The following is a 16,725-nucleotide window of genomic DNA, read 5'->3' on the forward strand; positions in this document are numbered from 1 at the left end:
ATGAAAAATAGTATCAAGTGAGAAGTCATATAAAGACTTTCAAACCTGGGAATCGAGTCCTGTGGATGATGTACTTGGTTTCTGAAACTCAATGACCCTTGAGTGAACCACATGGCCCTCTCATTTTCATCACTTCAATGATTAATCAAGTCTGAGGATTTGGGATAAAAAAACCTGATACAGCCATGCAAAAAATGATTTGCTATCACTCTGCCCAGCAGCATGCATCTGATGATCCAGTATTTCCAGCAATTCATTTCTCTGCAATCATTTCTCTTCAGTGCTCTTCATTTGATCATGTTTAATGTATGATGCTACATTACTCACTCAATACTCTTGATTTCGCTTTCAAAAGCATGAAAATTAATTCAAATCAAAACTAACATGCCCTGGCCCCCCCATCTACAAAAATCCATCCTCTTAAATTTTTTGCAAAGACCAAGCCTCATTTAAGAAAAGAGAGCAGATGTAATTTCAAAAATAGGACCATGGCTAATTAAACCAGTGTTGTTTCTTCTAACCATGGTTACTCGGAATTCTTAAAGGCTAATCTATTTGTAGACACTCCAGGAATCCCAAAAGACTAAAAGCAATAAAACTTTTTAAAGTGTGTGTGTGTGTGTGTGTGTGTGTGTCAGGGTGGTTGCTTCTAAAAGGCATTACTTATACACCTTGTATGCAAAGTAACAACTTTCCCATAGGTTCAAAAAAACCCTGAGGATGTGTGGTAAAATAGGAGGGAACACAGCAACATTACTTGAAAAAGCTTTTAAATGAGCCCTTTCCTCCACACAAGCACACTTCTGGTGGTTAAGTTGCTCATTTTGTTTTACCTTGAGGGACAGAATAATGATGTGGTGACATTATTCACGAGGCAAAAGCGGGATGCCAGCTGAAATAGATACAGAAGAAAGAATTCTTTATTTTTCATTGGAAATGCTTGTGCTGCAGAGAGCCAGAAATTTAAAGAAACTCAGTCTTTTTGTTCTTCCTTCTTCTCCCTTTTTGTTTTCATTGGCCCCCTTTTGGGGGTGACTGTTGTGGGCAGCCAGTTGTTTCAAGGGGCCATAGATCCATGGAAAGCCAGAGATGTGAAGTATGCACCATTTGGAGAACTCGGGAAGGGATGTGGAACGGATGTGTGCAGCACCCGTGACAGCTGAACTGGCCATTAGCATGGGATCTTGTTAAATGTGCTACAGGATACCGGGAGCCCCACCATGGAACCCCGGAGGGATCAGACTATAATTAATACTGACATTGCTGACCTATGATCTTAGAATAGGGACTTGGATTCTTGTTCCGGAGTGGAATCAGATACGGGCTTAATAATGCTCCCTTGTCTTGCTCAAGCCCCCATATTATCAAAACTATTTATTTTCTGTAAGGTAAGCCTTAGGCCTCAGGAGAGATAATGCTGATAATAACTGCAGGCCTTTACATAGCATTTATTATGTACCAGCTCTGTTCTAAGTGCCTTTTACATAATAACTCACGCATGTAATCTTCATAGTAACCCACTGATGCTCAGTGGGAGGGGAGAATTTTGCCTCCCCCGTCTCCAGGGGCCCATTCGGCAGTGTCTAGAGACATTTATGGTTGTCACAATTGAAAGGGAAAGGCCACTGGCATCTTGTGGGTAGAGGTTAGGGATGCTTCAGTGCACAGGACTGCCCACTCCCTCAAACAGAGAGCCATCCAGCCCTACCTATCAGCAGTGCTGAGGGTGATTGAGAAACCCTGCAGTAACTCTATGACGTAGATGGGATTAGTCTTTTTATCTGACAGACAGTTAAGTCACTTTGCCCAAGGTCATACTCAGTATGAGCATGTTAGAGCTGGGATTTGAACCCAGGCAGTCTGTCTCCAACATCTGGGCTGTAAGCCACTTTGCTACATGAAATAGTAAAGGCGAAAGGTTGCTCTCTGGGAAAAAGGAACTTCTCACCTTGGGTTCATCAAATGCAAACTTCTAGTAAGCTGGCACCACCGATGACTGCCTGCTCATAGATTAAAGAGGAAGCTTACTATTATAAAAGTCACCATCTGCAGGGGACACGCTAGCAGTGCCTATCAACACTGAAATAGCACCTTCCCAACAGGGTGAAAACAATGTACAAGGATAATATCACAGTGTTGTTTGAAACAGAATAGGAACTCCAGCAGGAGACGGTGAAATGCCTTGTAGGGTGTCCCAAATGCAATGGAATACAGAATGTTCCCAGCTGTTCAATGAGAAAGAGGTAGATCTTTGCACTGATCTGGAAGGATCTTTAAGAACCTGTGTTTAAGAAAATTCAAAAGGTAACTATGTGAGGGGATGGATGTGTTAATTTACCGGATTGTGGTCATTTCACAATGTCTACAAATATCAAATCACATTGTACGCTTTAAATACATACAATTTTATTTGTCAATTATACCTCAAGAAAGCTGGGCAAGGGAAAGACCTTGCCAGTGTGGCTCGGTGAGCATTGACCTATGAACCAGGAGGTCAGTGGTGGATTCCCAGGTTGCAGGCTTGATCCTCAATGCAGGGCATGCAGGAGGCAGCCAATCAATGATTCTCTCTCATCATTGATGTTTCTATCTTTCTCTCCCTCTCCCTTCCTCTCTAAAATCAATAAAAATATTTTTTTTTATTTTATTTTTTTTAGCCCACCCTCCGCTCCCCAATAAAAATGTATTTTAAAAAATTATAGTAAAATAATGAAACATACATAAATGTGCAGAATATTTTTATGTTGTACACCAATTCATGTTAAACCAAAGGGAAGTATGTGTGAATATATATAAATATGTGTGTATATGTTTCTATTTTTTTACATAATAAAAACTGATACTAGGAAGGAGGGAAACTTATCGTATACCTTTGGACTGCTGGAAAATTCACTTTTGAAAATTTATTTTACCATGTACACATGATACCTTTTCCAAAAACATAACAAAATAAAATGGTAGGGCATCAGAAGGAATAAGTCATATTTGTATAGCACTTCATGGTTTACAAAGCACTTTTATTTGCATTGTTTCTTTTGGCGCTCACCCCAGAGATGGCAACACCAGAACAGAGAAGTGGCATGCGCTCTGCCCAAGGTCACTCCCTGCCAATTCCCCCACATGCTGCCCTTCCTCGTTTCCCACAGTCAGATCAATTACTGCCTGCACCACTTTAATTTTGTTTTATTCAACCACAAGCTGCCACTCTCAAGCTCTGGGCAGTAAAACCCTAAGTCACATAAATAGGAAGAAAGGCCTGTTTCAGGAACTTTTCAGCCTGCATCCCTTTCTGCCACATTTGTATTGTTTACTCCTGAAATACCATATTGGTCAGACACAGGAGCTGCAGAAACAGATTTTTCTCTCCCCCATCAATGTAGAGTCCCTCTGTGCGTAATGGACACTTAACAAACCTGAGTTGCTTTGATTGGATAGAGACTAATTCTTTCACTTGATCCATGTTTGCTTCTTTGAGCCTGAAATGCATATGCTTCCTATTCATACCTGCTCATTGCTACCAGCCACGGGCCCCCATGATAGGGCCAACATCCAGGTCACCCCCTAATGACCCCAGCATTTCCAGGCAGTGAGGGGGACAGTTGGACAACTAGCCTTCCTTACCCATGTTCACTCACAGGTGGTTTGGGCAGGGTTTGCATTCACCCCTGGATAAAGTTTAGCTCTCTTTCGGTGAATAGCTTGTGATGTGGCTTTGTAGGCAGTTGGGAAAATGTCCATTGTAGTTCATCAGGAGACACTGGAGCCAAGAAGCCATGAGGGTCCTTCTGGAGAACTACTTTTAGTCACTAGCCTCCTGCAGGCTTACAGGAGGTTACAGCTGAGGCCCTATGAGAATTGGTTTCACTCTCCTTTAATCAGGGTTTTCTTCTATTGCACATGTGGTTCATTTCTGTCCTCAGCGGATCAATACAGGGCAAGTCTTCACATAGCACATCGGTTCTCAACCTGTGGGTTGCGACTCCTTTGGGGGTCGAAAGACCTTTTCACAGGGGTCGCCTAAGACCATCGGAAAACACATGTATAATTACATATTGTTTTTGTGATTAATCACTATGTTTTAATTATGTTCAATTTTTAACAATGAAATTGGGGGTCACCACAACATGAGGAACTGTATTAAAGGGTTGTGGCATTAGGAAGGTTGAGAACCACTGACATAACAGGAAGCAAATGCTAGGCTTCCGGTTTCCTGAAAATGACTCAGGAATCCTGATACTTGAACTTTTTTTTTTTTAAGTTATATAAGCCTTTTTAAGAACATCCTGAATGTTTGTGTATTGGTTAGCATTTGCTGTGTAACAACCTCCCCCCACCCCCCAACATAGTGGCTTAACAAACTTAAACAACAAACGTTATTTTATCTTAAAATTCTGTGGTTGGTTGAACAATTCTTCCATTCTGGGCTGGCTCAACTGGGATAGAATGGTCCAGGATGGCCTACTGTCACGGGTAGCAATTGTCTCCCTATCAGCTGGGGATGATAAATAAAGACATCATGGCCACATGTCTCTAATCAGACATCAGACTAGCCTAGGCATGTTCACATGGTGGTGGTCACCAGGTTTCCCAAGGGCAGCAAAAGAAGACAAACCCCAAGGCACCGACACTGTTCAAGTCTGTTCTTGTGTCCCATTTTTTAATGTCACATTAAGTCAAAGCAAGACTTATGACCAAGACCAGGTTTGAGGGGTGGGAAAATAAGACTCCATATCACTTGATGGAATAAGCTGCAAAATCACTTTGCAAAGGATCAGCATGCAAGGTGGAAAGAATTTGCAGCCCCTTTTTTGTGATCTATCGTAGTGAGATGGGATATTTAAAAATCAATTTAAAACTTTAAAAACAGCCGAAACCGGTTTGGCTCAGTGGATAGAGCGTCGGCTTGCGAACTGAAAGGTCCCAGGTTCGATTCCGGTCAAGGGCATGTGCCTGGGCTGCGGGCACATCCCCAGTGGGAGATGTGCAGGAGGCAGCTCATCGATGTTTCTAACTCTCTATCTCTCTCCCTTCCTCTCTGTAAAAAATCAATAAAATATATTAAAAAAAATAAAATAAATAAAACTTTAAAAACCACACACACACACAAGATGTCTCCTAATATTCAGAAGAAAGCTGAGAAGCCTACTTTTATCAATCTGATGACTTTCAAACCTCCAGTTCTTGTCACCTCACTCAAGACTGCTAGAACCATCCTGATGAAAATAGCACCAGGTATTGTTTCTGCAAAGCTGATTGTGATGATTAATTTTATATGTCAACTTGACTGGGCCACAGGATGCCCAGATATCTCACTAAACATTATTTCTGGATGTGCTTGTGAGAGTGTTTCTAGAAAAAAAATTAACATCTGAATTGTTAGACTTAGTAAAGCAGATGGCCTTTTCCACTGTGTGTGGGCAACATCCAACCCACTGAGGGTCTGAATAGAACAAAAAGGTGGAGGAAGGGAGAATTCTCTCTCTGCCTGACCACTTGAGTTGGGACATAGGTCTGCTCCTGTCCTCAGACTGGAAGTGATGCCATCAGGATTCCTTTTTCTCAGGCCTTTGGACTTGGACTAGAACTTATACCATCAGTTCTCCTGGTTTTCAGGCCTTTGGACTTAGACTGAGACTATATCACCAACTTTCCTGGGTCTCCAGCTTACAGACAGTAGACTGTAGGAATTCTTAGCCTCCCTAATCCAGTGAGCCAAATATATATATTCTATTGGTTCTGTTGTTCTGGAGAACCCTAATAGACTGGTTCTCCAGAAAGGCAATCACATGACCTTGGGAAGTTTATCCTCATTATCCTTTTTCGACAATGAGAACTACACTAGATGTTCTTGAGTTACATAGGACCTTTCAGAGGCTGTGTTAGAGGAAAATGAAAGTACAGGCCACACGCTGAATGGCCCAGGCCCTGCTCGTAGAGATAAGATGTCCAGGCATGGGGCTGAAATTTTCAGCTTTCGTCCAGATTTTTGGCATGGTCTTTGAGTCTGTGATTTTCAGCTTTTTCTCCTCTAGGCCTGATTAAACCCTTTGATCTCATTTTATTGGGCAATATTATTACACCACTTTGCAAATACACTATTTATTCTAGGCTGACCTTAAAATCTTTTTCTTTCCCCCATTCCTTGAAGGGCATTCATGGTTAGTAGAACATTCAACAATGCTAGATTAAAATGGGGGAAAGGCATATAATAGGTCCTGGAAAATATTCAAATAGCCCAACCGGTGTGGCTCAGCGGTTGAGCATTGACTTATGAAGCAGGAGGTCACGGATCACGGTTCGATTCCCAGTCAGGGCACATACCCAGGTTGCCCGCTTGATCCCTAGCCGGGGATGTGCAGAAGGCAGCTGATCAATGATTTCTCTCTCATCATTGATGTTTCTATCTCTCTCTCCCTTCCTCTCTGAAATCAATAAAAAAAAATATTTTTAAATGTTCAAATAAATGAAGGCCAGGTAAGGAAGAAGGAGAGGAAGGCAAATGAAGAGAGTCCCTAAGATATCCAAGTTGGACTATTCTTTTTCTAGCTTTGCTGACATAAAATTCACATTCTATATAATTCACCGATTTAAAGTGTGTACAGTTCAGTGTTTTTTAGTATATTTACAGAATTGTACAACCATCACTACAGTGGGGTGGTGAGGCCCTTCCCCACATCTTGGGAGGTGAATCATACTTGGCCTCGTGGAATGAAGGAAAGTGTCTTAAGAGCGCTTCTGTACCTGGTCTTTGGTAAGGTTGCTAAGCTGCTCATTGAATCAATCCAGAACTTGACCTACCTCCATTCCTGCCTTGTGAGATAATAAACCCCCTCATTGTGGGAACCATTTTGAGTCAGGATTCTGTTACTTGCAGCTGAAGGCATCTCACACAGCCATTCCTCCAACTCACACAGAACTTGCTCAAAGCAATACTCTCCAAAATTGCCTTAGTATTCCAGACAGAGGCAGGCCAGAGCTCTGTCGTTCTAGGTTCATCCCAAAGGCCACCATGTCCCTAAATCATTCCAGGCATGCACAGTCATAATCACCTTGCCCTTTTCTCAGTCCCTCAGGCATTTTCCTTATTGCCCTTTCCAATACATTGCCAGCGGTTATTACTGTACATTCCCCCATACATTCCAGGGGATGTGCTAGGTGCCAGCATCGTACAGGTGAGGATGTCCCTTACTTGCCTTCAATCATGCAAAGTCTGCTTGATTTCATCTGCTGAGCCTGTGTTGGTTCCTTCATGCCTTCCAGCAGTGCTGCGTTGAGAGGATTCTCAGGACCAAGCCTTGTGCAGATGAAGGAAAATGGTCCCGGCTTTCAAAATGCATGTTGTCTAGCTGGGGGAGAATGACAGATATAAGCACAGAGGCCAGCACGGAGCAGGACAGGAGCCACTAACACAGCAATCTTGTAAGGGGCAGATATTATTATCATCAGAGATGTCAAATAACTTTCCCTAGATCACTCAGCGAGCAGTAGCAGAGCTGGGATCTGAACCCAGGCAGGCTAACTCCAGGCCCAGCCACAAACCTCTGCACCACACTGCTGATGCAAGCTTGGCCAGATCTCTGATTGCCAGGAGAGGCCTGGAGCAGAGTCTTCCCTCACAGCCCTCAGGAGGAACCAATGCTGTAAACACCTTGATCTCAGACTTTTGGCTTCTAGACTGTGAAACAGTAATTCTCTGTTGTTTACATCATTCAGGGTGTGGCCCTTTGTTATGGTGGCCCTAACAAAGCAATACACCATGTACGTCTCAAGGTAGCTGGGAAGAAATAGAGGAGGAGAGTGGAATGAGATGAGATTAGAAAGGCAGGTCAGGGCCAGAGCACACAAGACCTTGTAGGCTTAGGTAAGGCTTTGGATTTTATTCTGAGATCCAGGAAAACCATTAATAGGTTTTATAACTGTTTCCTGCAGAGTTTAAAGTTGACGATGGGAATAGGAGTTGGTGAGGTGGAAAAGAACAGCTGTCAGAGGGAACAGAAGCAAAGATTAGTGTGCTAATTTCTAAGATATCAAAGTACCACAAACTGGAGGGCTTAGAACAACAGAAGTTGCTTCTCTCATAGTTCTGGAGGCCAGAAGTCTGAATTAAGCTTTTTTAAAGTTTCTATTATTATTATTATTTATTTTTATTTTTTTTGCATATAATCGACCATGGAGGTATTCCCTAACTAGCCTACCTAAAAATAGCCGTGCCCTTCTATCCCTTTACACCATGTCATTTTTATTCCTATCATTTATTACTATTAGAAATTTGTTTTGGGGATGGCAATGACTGGGACTGTTATATTTGCTGCTTCATCCTCCAAATCTAGATAGTGTCTGGCACTTAGTAGGCCTTAAAGTAATTACTAAAAGGACAAATAAACCATCCTATATAATAAAAGGCCAATATGCAAATCGACCAAACAGCAGAACGACCAGTCACTATGATGCACACTGACCACCAGGGGCAGACACTCAATGCAAGAGCTGCCCCCTGGTGGTCAGTGTGCTCCCACAGGGGGAGTGCCACTCAGCCAGAAGCCCTGCGCCAGGCTCATGGCTGGCGAGAGCAATGGCGGTGGCAGGAGCCTCTCCCCCTCTGTGACAGTCGGACATCCCCCAAGGGCTCCCAGACTGTGAGAGGGTACAGGCCAGGCTGAGGGACCCTCCCGAGTGCATGAATTTCATGCACCAGGCCTCTAGTTAAAAACAGTATGCATAGAAAATGCTGGAAGAAACACTATTAAAGCACTATAATGATTTTCTCTCTTGAGATAAGGGTGCTTTTAATTCTCCTCTGTTTTTCTGCTTTAAAAATAAAACATCCTACTTTTAAAGGGAGATGGAAATGATCTACATCTTGATTTGGGTGGTGATCACACAGCTGTATACAATTGTCAAAACTTATCCAATGGAACGCTTAAGAGCTGCATTCTATTATATATTAACTAGAGGCTCAGTGCACGAAATTCCTGCACAGGGGGTGGGGGTAGGGTGTCCCTCAGCCCAGCCTGCGCCTTCTCACAGTCCGGGAGCCCTTGGGGGATGACCGACTGATGGCTTAGGCCCGCTCCCCACGGGGGGCCTAAGCCATCAGTCAGACATCCTCAGCACTGCCGCAGAGATGGGAGAGGCTCCCGTCACCACTGCTGCGCTCACTAGCCATGAGCCCAGCTTCTGGTGCACTGACCACCAGGGGGCAGCTTCTGCATTGAGCATCTGTCCCCTGGTGGTCAGTGTACGTCATAGTGACCAGTCATTCTGCCGTTTGGTCAATTTGCATGTTAGCCTTTTATTATATAAGACTAGAGGCCCAATGCACGAAATTTGTGCAAGGGTCTCGGCCCTGTCAGCCCCGGCTTCATCCGGAAGGTCGTCCAGGTGGTCGTTCTGCTATTTGGTCTAACTAGCATATTAGCTCTTTATTATATAGGATTATATCTCAAGAATTTTAAAATATACAAGTAATATACTTGTGTATTTTAAAAATATAATGCTCTTGTTATTATTTTATAGCATTTAGAATATATAAGTAGGATAAATAGAAATGAGTTACAGAACACAAAATAGGTATTGGATCTATAGTATAAATTAAATTTGACTTGCTATAATATTTTAGAAAAAGCTCTTGGGAGACATTTGCACACCACACACATACCACTTATACCTGCAAATTAGCACTGCTTTATAATATCCCTCAGTAGTTTATAACAATTTTGTTTTAGGCTTTCTCTCTCCCCTATTTTTCTGTAATAAATTGAAGCCACCAATTAAGCTGATTGTGCCAGAATCTAAAGTTTCCAGTTAGCCTGTTTATCAATCAGTGCCTTGGCAGGCAGTAACTGAGTCTACACTCTTAAAAAGCCTGGACTTTTGTTCTAGAAGCAACTTTTCCAGCTAGGGAAGCACCTTGGTTTCCATGAAGCTCTGTATAAAAGAACTGAGGTGTCAGCTTAACTGGTTGGTGCGCACTGGGCCCCAAGCCTCCCAGAGTGAAGGGACCATAATAGGCATTGCAATGATTTCCCAAAAGCCAGCCTTTGGACACAGTGGGGAAAGCCACGGGCATTGTTTATAACCTCCTTTATCAGCTCTGGCTCAGGTCCCAGTGAAGTGGGACAGAAGACAGTGAGAAGTCAGAAAGTCCCGTGAAGAGGGTAAGTATACAGGACAGGTTTATTTACTCAAACATGGGCTTAACTCAGTATTCGGCTTCGTTAAGCAGATGTACTGAGTTAAAGCAACCACAGAACAGACACTGGGAACTGTGTCCTTTCTGCTCCCAAGATCCAGAGTTAGGGGAGTAGGGTGGGAAGGAGCCCAGGTTTGGGGGACAAAGGATGCTGAGGTTGTGCACCACCCTCTCACATATTAGCTATGTGACCTCAAGTCAATGCCAGTCGAGTCCTGAACTGTCTTCCACTGAGCCCTGGCTTCCCAATTTTTAAATGGGGCAAACTCTACCTACCTCACAGGCTGATGTTGAGGACTGAATGAACACAGGACATGTCAAGTGCTCAGCACCGTAACTGGAGATGGGTAAGTGGTTCGAAATCCAAGAAGTGGAGCTAGGCTTGGAGTCAAACGTCCACAGCACAGGACTGGCTTCCGCCTCTGGTTTCTCAGTGAGTGCCAGGTGCCTGGATCAGCTTTGGGTCCTACCAAATGAAACAGAGATTTTGGGTCTGCCCCTCTCCCTCCACATTGCCTACCTGGGGTAACCAGCACTGGAAATGAGGTCTCTCATAGGAATGTTCTTCTAGGTTTTCCTAGTGGGGCTCCCACAAGAGAAGAGTAATCCAATCGGGGATTTTAGCGTCAATTGCCTCCCTTCCTACAAGAATGTTATCTCAGAAGGTGAAAATAACACTGGTTTTAAGAGTTCACCAAAAAGGCAGCCCTCTCCTGAGGGCTAACCAAGAAGATGGGGAGTGGGGGTGCTTGGTGTGGGTTATCTTTTTCGAGCTTATTCTGGTTCTGAGAAGCAGGCATATTTACAATGGTGAGGAGCAAAGGGCTGCAGGAAGAGGAGAAACATAGAGGCAGAAAGGCACAGGGGAAAGCTTTAGAGTTTCTCCGGCTCTAGAGAGCCAGGAATCTCGCCAAAGAGAAAGTGAAGTATTGGCAGCAACTGAGAGATCCTGTGTGGACTTTTAGGAAAGATTTTGGGCTGCAGCACGAGGCCTCCTTTAGCAGGCAGGGCCAGGAGAGTTCTGGCAGCAGCCCCCAGCCCAGGCATGTTCCCACATAATTGAAGTCGAATGTGCTGGGGGGAGGGTGGCTGGAGGAGGCCTCCGGGTTCTTCCTGGCTGCAGAATCTCAGCATTCTGCAGTTGGCCCTGTTTGGGATCCAAGCCAGTTTATGTTGATTTTCCGCAGCATGGAAACAAATGCAACGAAGCTGTTTTCCTGAGGCGTGCATTTTGAAAAGAGGATTTTAATTTTTTCCTCTGAGGACAGGTGGAGTGGGGGTGGCGGGTAGGGGAAGCTGTGACGTGGCTCTTCCACTGCTGTCCCTTTTGCAAACCCAGTCCGGCTGTTTCCGAGTAAGCATAAACTAATGAGTGTGTGAGTGGGCATAGCTGTGATGAAGGCTAAGTCTTTCACAAAAGCTAATTCCTGGAAAATGCTGCTGGCGGACCCTCTGGCTATGTGCGATAAATCACAATCCGCCTTCCGCTGGAATGTGTCCAAGAGAGCAACTCTACTCGTTCCTCCTAAAATTTTCCGCTTACTCTTCTTCTCTTCCAGGTCTTTCTCAGTGATCATTTCTTTCTGCCCAGAAATTAGTTTGCGCTTCTTCTTTTCAGTTAGCATCCAAAGTCTTTTGATGCTAAGTATAATTATATTAATGATGTCAAGTGATACAGGAAAGTTTTCTCCAGTGGCGGAAACAACTCGTTCTTTTAATGGCAGCGGTGCTCCATCTGTGGGTCGAGACCCCTTTGGGGGTCGAACGACTCTTTCACAGGGGTCGCCTAAGACCATCGGAAAACACATGTATAATTACATATTGTCTTTGTGATTAATCACTATGCTTTAATTATGTTCAACTTGTAACAATGAAATTGGGGGTCACCACAACATGAGGAACTGTATTAAAGGGTCGCGGCATTAGGAAGGTTGAGAACCAGTTTTAATGGCCTTCACCTTCTCCCAATTCCCTAGGGAAAATCTGAACTTTTGGCTCATTGGGCCACAACCTAGGGATTGAGAATTTACAATCAGGAATTGATACAGCTGGAGAGGGGGATCTCGGTGGGTTCTTCTTTTTTAAATGAGGAACAAAAGTACAAGATTTGTTCTGGGACCTGCTGTTTCTTGCAGCCAAAGATGGCCGAAAACGTGGAGGCTGCCCAGCTGGTGTGGCTCAGTGGTTGAGCATTGACCTATGAACCAGGTCAGGGTTCGAGTCCCAGTTAGGGCTTGGTCCCCAGTAGGGGGTGTGCAGAAGGCAACTGGTCAATGATTCTCTCTCATCATTGATGTTTCTCTCTCTCCCCCTCTCTCTGAAACCAATAAAAATATATTTAAAAAACAAAACAAAAAATGTGGAGAACAAGTCAGAACTGTTTTTCCTATTCAACATTTATGTGCAGTGCCATAGGGTTATCTTTTGGAAAGAACTGCACCATCAGTCATGTGCTAGGATAGGTTTATCCTGGGTATCATAAACCTTCATGCTCCAAGACCTTGCAGGTGATTTCACACTTTGATTGACTTCACCCACTGGACAAACCTCTCTGCATTTATTTTTCGAGGCTGAATTTGAAAGGAGTCTCAGGTCAGGGGATTTAGAACTTGGTCGGCAAAAGAGCAAATCGGCTTTAGTTCACTTAGTGCGCTTGGTAATTAGCCTCCGAGTAAGGCATGTTATCTGCACCAGCGCAGCTCCGTGCCAAGTACCAAACCACATTTTCGAGATGAATCCAGTGAGAAGTTTCTGACCCGAAGCAATTCAACATTAGGCCCCAAGGACCAGTCATGTTGTGTAGAATAACAGATTGTTCATCTCTGCCTGGCCTTCTTTACCACAGCAAGAATGCAAAATCCTGATTAAGAACCAATGCAGTGCCCCTTTCATGCTCTCCTAAGCTTCCGAATTACAGTGAGAGGCTGCTCCAAAAGTGTACTAGCGAAAATGACTCTGAAATAGTTTTGGCTCCTGGAACGACAGCTTTCAAAATTAATGTTTGATGGAACCCATTATTGGTAAGTGTCTGAGCATTCCGGGGTGGGCGTGAAGTTTAAGGCATGCAAAGTAAGGTTAGCATTAAGTGGTAAAGGGTTACCATTAATTTAAAAAAATGAAAAGAGCAGGTAACGGAATAGATTATGAGATTAGCCAGACTAAACAGGCCACAACCCCTCCCATAAAGAATAAAAAATAAAAGAAGCCCTATTGAGTTCTCCTGAAGTCCCCAAAAACCCAAATCCAAAGACTGGCTTTCCATTTGCTCCAAGCTGACCTCAGTACTGTGTTTGGGGGAAAATCAACTTCAGAGGACACACTTGGCTTTGGCTCTGGGGTAAAACTCGGGGTTACTGAAGGGAAAGGCTTTTCTCCCTATTACCACTTCGCTCTTTCCTGTCATTTAAGCATTTAACTTTAAAAGCTCCATCTGCTGGTGAGGCCACTAGGTAGATATTCTGGGATTCCCGTTTCAGAAATTTTCGCAGGCAAGAATGAAGTCTGGCCAGCGCGGAGGCCTGCCAGGGATCACTTACTTGGTGGCTTCCTGAATTCGCCAAAGGTGATGTCTTTGAGTGGCTTACTTGTCCCTCGGTGCCATGGAGGAGGAGTCAGGGCTGGAGACTCCTGAAAAATGCCCTCTGCTGCCAAGAAAGAAGTGCCATAGCAGAATCACCTCGACAGTTAATTCAGTTTTATCCCGGAGAAAACGAAGTAACTTCCCTCAAATGCTGTGAGGAGCTTTCCTTTTTTAAATCAGCCCATGGACTTCATCGCAAGCAATGTGGCATTGGGTATAAAGCAGCCAAATTTCAAGGGTAGTATTCGTAGCTTGTGGATCCCAACTGCACTAGGAGAGGGGTTTCCAAGTGATGACAGACGGTCGTTCATTTGTGATCTGCCAAATTCTCCACACTCAGCTGGCTGGCTATTTAGGTAGGAGTTCCTCAGCCCTTTTGATGAGGACACTCTCACTATGCAAGCAAGGAGGGGGTCTGCCTCAGTGTATCCTAGGAAGTCACATTTTGTGACAGTTTTTAAAAATAAAACAATCTCAGCATGGTGTCGGGCCTAGGAAAAAGTCTTAGGTGTATAAATTCATTGCTTTTGGTTTGCAAGAGTTGTGCCTGGTCTTCTACCCCGAGCCTCCAAATTAAAATAATTTTTCCTATCCTGTATCTGTTCAGGTACTTATTGTTAGGAAAGTTGGGAGCAAAGGGGCAGAAAAATGAATATAATCTAGCTGCTCACTACATTGTTGCAAGATTGAAATTCAGGCCACTGACACTTTCTTACATTATTTAGATATACACTCCCAAGCAAATGTCAATAGGAGACACACAAATTTCACATGAAACAGAATCATTTCAAAGTTTGGTTACTTTAATGCAATGTCATTGTTCAAGGTAGTATGGGTATGTTAAGTGGTTCATTTCCACCCTGAAGAAAACACTGACAAGCGTCTATCTTATGTGATTTTGTCAAATTCAAACATAACTCTTTTAACAGATTTTTAAAAAACATTTTCTTTCCATATCTTAATAAGATTTTTATTTTCTGCAACATTTTTTAGAAACCTTCAAGTAGTTTGGAAACATTTGCCCATTTGCTCATTTCTCTGGGAACAGGCTTCCAGAACATTTATCCCACCTAGGCAGAAAATCTGCATTTTCCCAGCTGGTGGTAGAGCTGCTTGATAGAGGTGATCACAGAGAAATGAGGAGTGTGCAAGCTTTGTAAAGCACTTGTAATTCTCTTCATTAGTATGCTACAATCCACCCCAGCTTCTGCAAGGTCAGACATGCAAGACAAGTACTTGGCCAAAAAAGCAGGATTCTAACTAGTGTAAAAATAGATTTTAAATAAAATAGAATCTCTATAGGAAAGGGAATTAGGTTATGTTTTACATTCCCACTGTTGCTCTAAGATATCTGAGATATCTGTTAAGTCCAAAGAGGACTTACAGTCGGTCTGCCAAAAACTGAGAATGTCTTAAGTACATTCATTTTGCAAAGTTACAGGTAAGGTTCTTTGGGAATGCTGTAGCACATCCCACAACAATGGATGGTGATTAGCGATACAGTTGGTGTGCTAACAAGTAACTTGTAAGACATTTAGGTCAAAGGGGATGAGGCCTACCCACAGGCTGGCTAAAAAAATTCTGAAATGTGATAATTTGAACTTTGGCTAATTATAAAGCAGAAAACAAACTCATCATGTAACAGTATGTCTTCTTAACCTATCCAACTTACCACTTTTGAAGGCAAAATTCCAACAGCTCTTATTTTAATTTTGTTCATTACTGCATATTACGAATTATTTGGAGTTTGTTTTTAGAGAAAGTACACAGCCCCTCTGTTGGCCTACAACAAGCATTACATGACAGTTTTAAAGGGGGCTCTGTTAAAATTCTAATTTTTGGATTTAGAAACACCCTTTGGTTACAGCTTGAAAGCATAATTGAAAATCTGCCCAAGCTCCGTCTAGCCGCAACCTGAACATGCAGCCCAATCTTTTGTAAACATTCAAAAAATACTGATTCCAGCAAAATACACAATCAGCTAGTCAGAGGCCTCACTCTACATTTTAACATGGATGATAAATCTGACTGCTCATTCTTGCTAGATGCAAGGAAATTCACGCTGAGATTTGAGTCTTGAAGTCACTATTAAGTTTCCTCCTTATTTGAGGTTCATGGGGAGGTGTAGAATCATCAAAAATAAATGAAGTTGCCCTAGCCGGTTCGGCTCAGTAGACAGAGTGTCAGCCTGCGGACTGAAGGGTCCTGGGTTTGATTCCAGCCAAGGGTACAAGCCCGGGTTGTGGGATCATTCCCCTGTAAGGGGTGTGCAGGAGGCAACCAATCAATGATTCCCTCTCACCATTGATGTTTCTCTCTCCCTCTCCCTTCCTTTCTGGGGGAAAAAAAAAGGCTTAAGAAAAGAAGAAAAAAAAATAAAAAAAATAAACAAAGTGGAAACACCACCATTTTTCCTACACTGGGTCTACTCAGTCTGCCCTGGATTGTTGTTTTTCCTGGCTAGCCCTAGAGCAAAAAGATATGGCTGCTGGAGACAAGCCAGGGCCTGGTTTACAGGCCCAACCTCTTTTCATATAACATTCAACCAGTCCTTCAATTCCCTAGAGGAAGGGAGGGATGACAATGATATGAGACTAATGCTCTGGAATTTTCATAAATCCTCAGTAGCTAATGCAAACTTCTCTCTAAGGCAGCTTCTATGACCTCAGGGAAGTTTGGTGCTTTAGGACTAGGAATGTTACCCACCGACCCCAGAACTGAATGTCAAAAACACCAACTCAATAAATACAACAGAAAAATGTACAGCAGATTTGGGGCATCTATCAAGTAGGAAGGCAAAATGGTCAATAGAATGTCCGAGGTTAGTGAACTATTAGGTTGAAAAAAGCAGCCACCATTTAAAACATTCCCCTTTCCATCAGTTCTCCTAGTCGTCAACCCTCTACATTCATTACACCAAACACTAGCAAATGAAAGATCCAAACAACTGCAG

General features: G+C 43.2%; 2 long non-coding RNA genes across 2 annotated transcripts in view; both read right to left on the reverse strand.

Annotated features, from left to right (window-relative positions):
- LOC107183960 overlaps positions 1-2,008 on the reverse strand; it is a 4,293-nt gene extending 2,285 nt beyond the window's left edge. Inside the window, exon 1 of the long non-coding RNA XR_001514779.1 lies at positions 1,998-2,008. This is a non-coding gene — a long non-coding RNA (uncharacterized LOC107183960). The remainder of the gene's footprint in view (positions 1-1,997) is intronic.
- A 4,578-nt stretch (positions 2,009-6,586) lies between these two features.
- Positions 6,587-15,988, reverse strand: LOC107183961. The gene is made up of 3 exons (XR_001514780.1): positions 13,729-15,988; positions 10,469-10,658; positions 6,587-7,346 (listed from the first exon to the last, which is right to left on the reverse strand). It is a non-coding gene; the product is annotated as an uncharacterized LOC107183961 (long non-coding RNA).
- Between the last annotated feature and the right edge of the window lie 737 nt (positions 15,989-16,725).

Source organism: Myotis davidii, unplaced genomic scaffold (assembly GCF_000327345.1).
Source record: "Myotis davidii unplaced genomic scaffold, ASM32734v1 scaffold223, whole genome shotgun sequence".
In the NCBI taxonomy this organism is placed as follows: Eukaryota; Metazoa; Chordata; class Mammalia; order Chiroptera; family Vespertilionidae; genus Myotis; species Myotis davidii.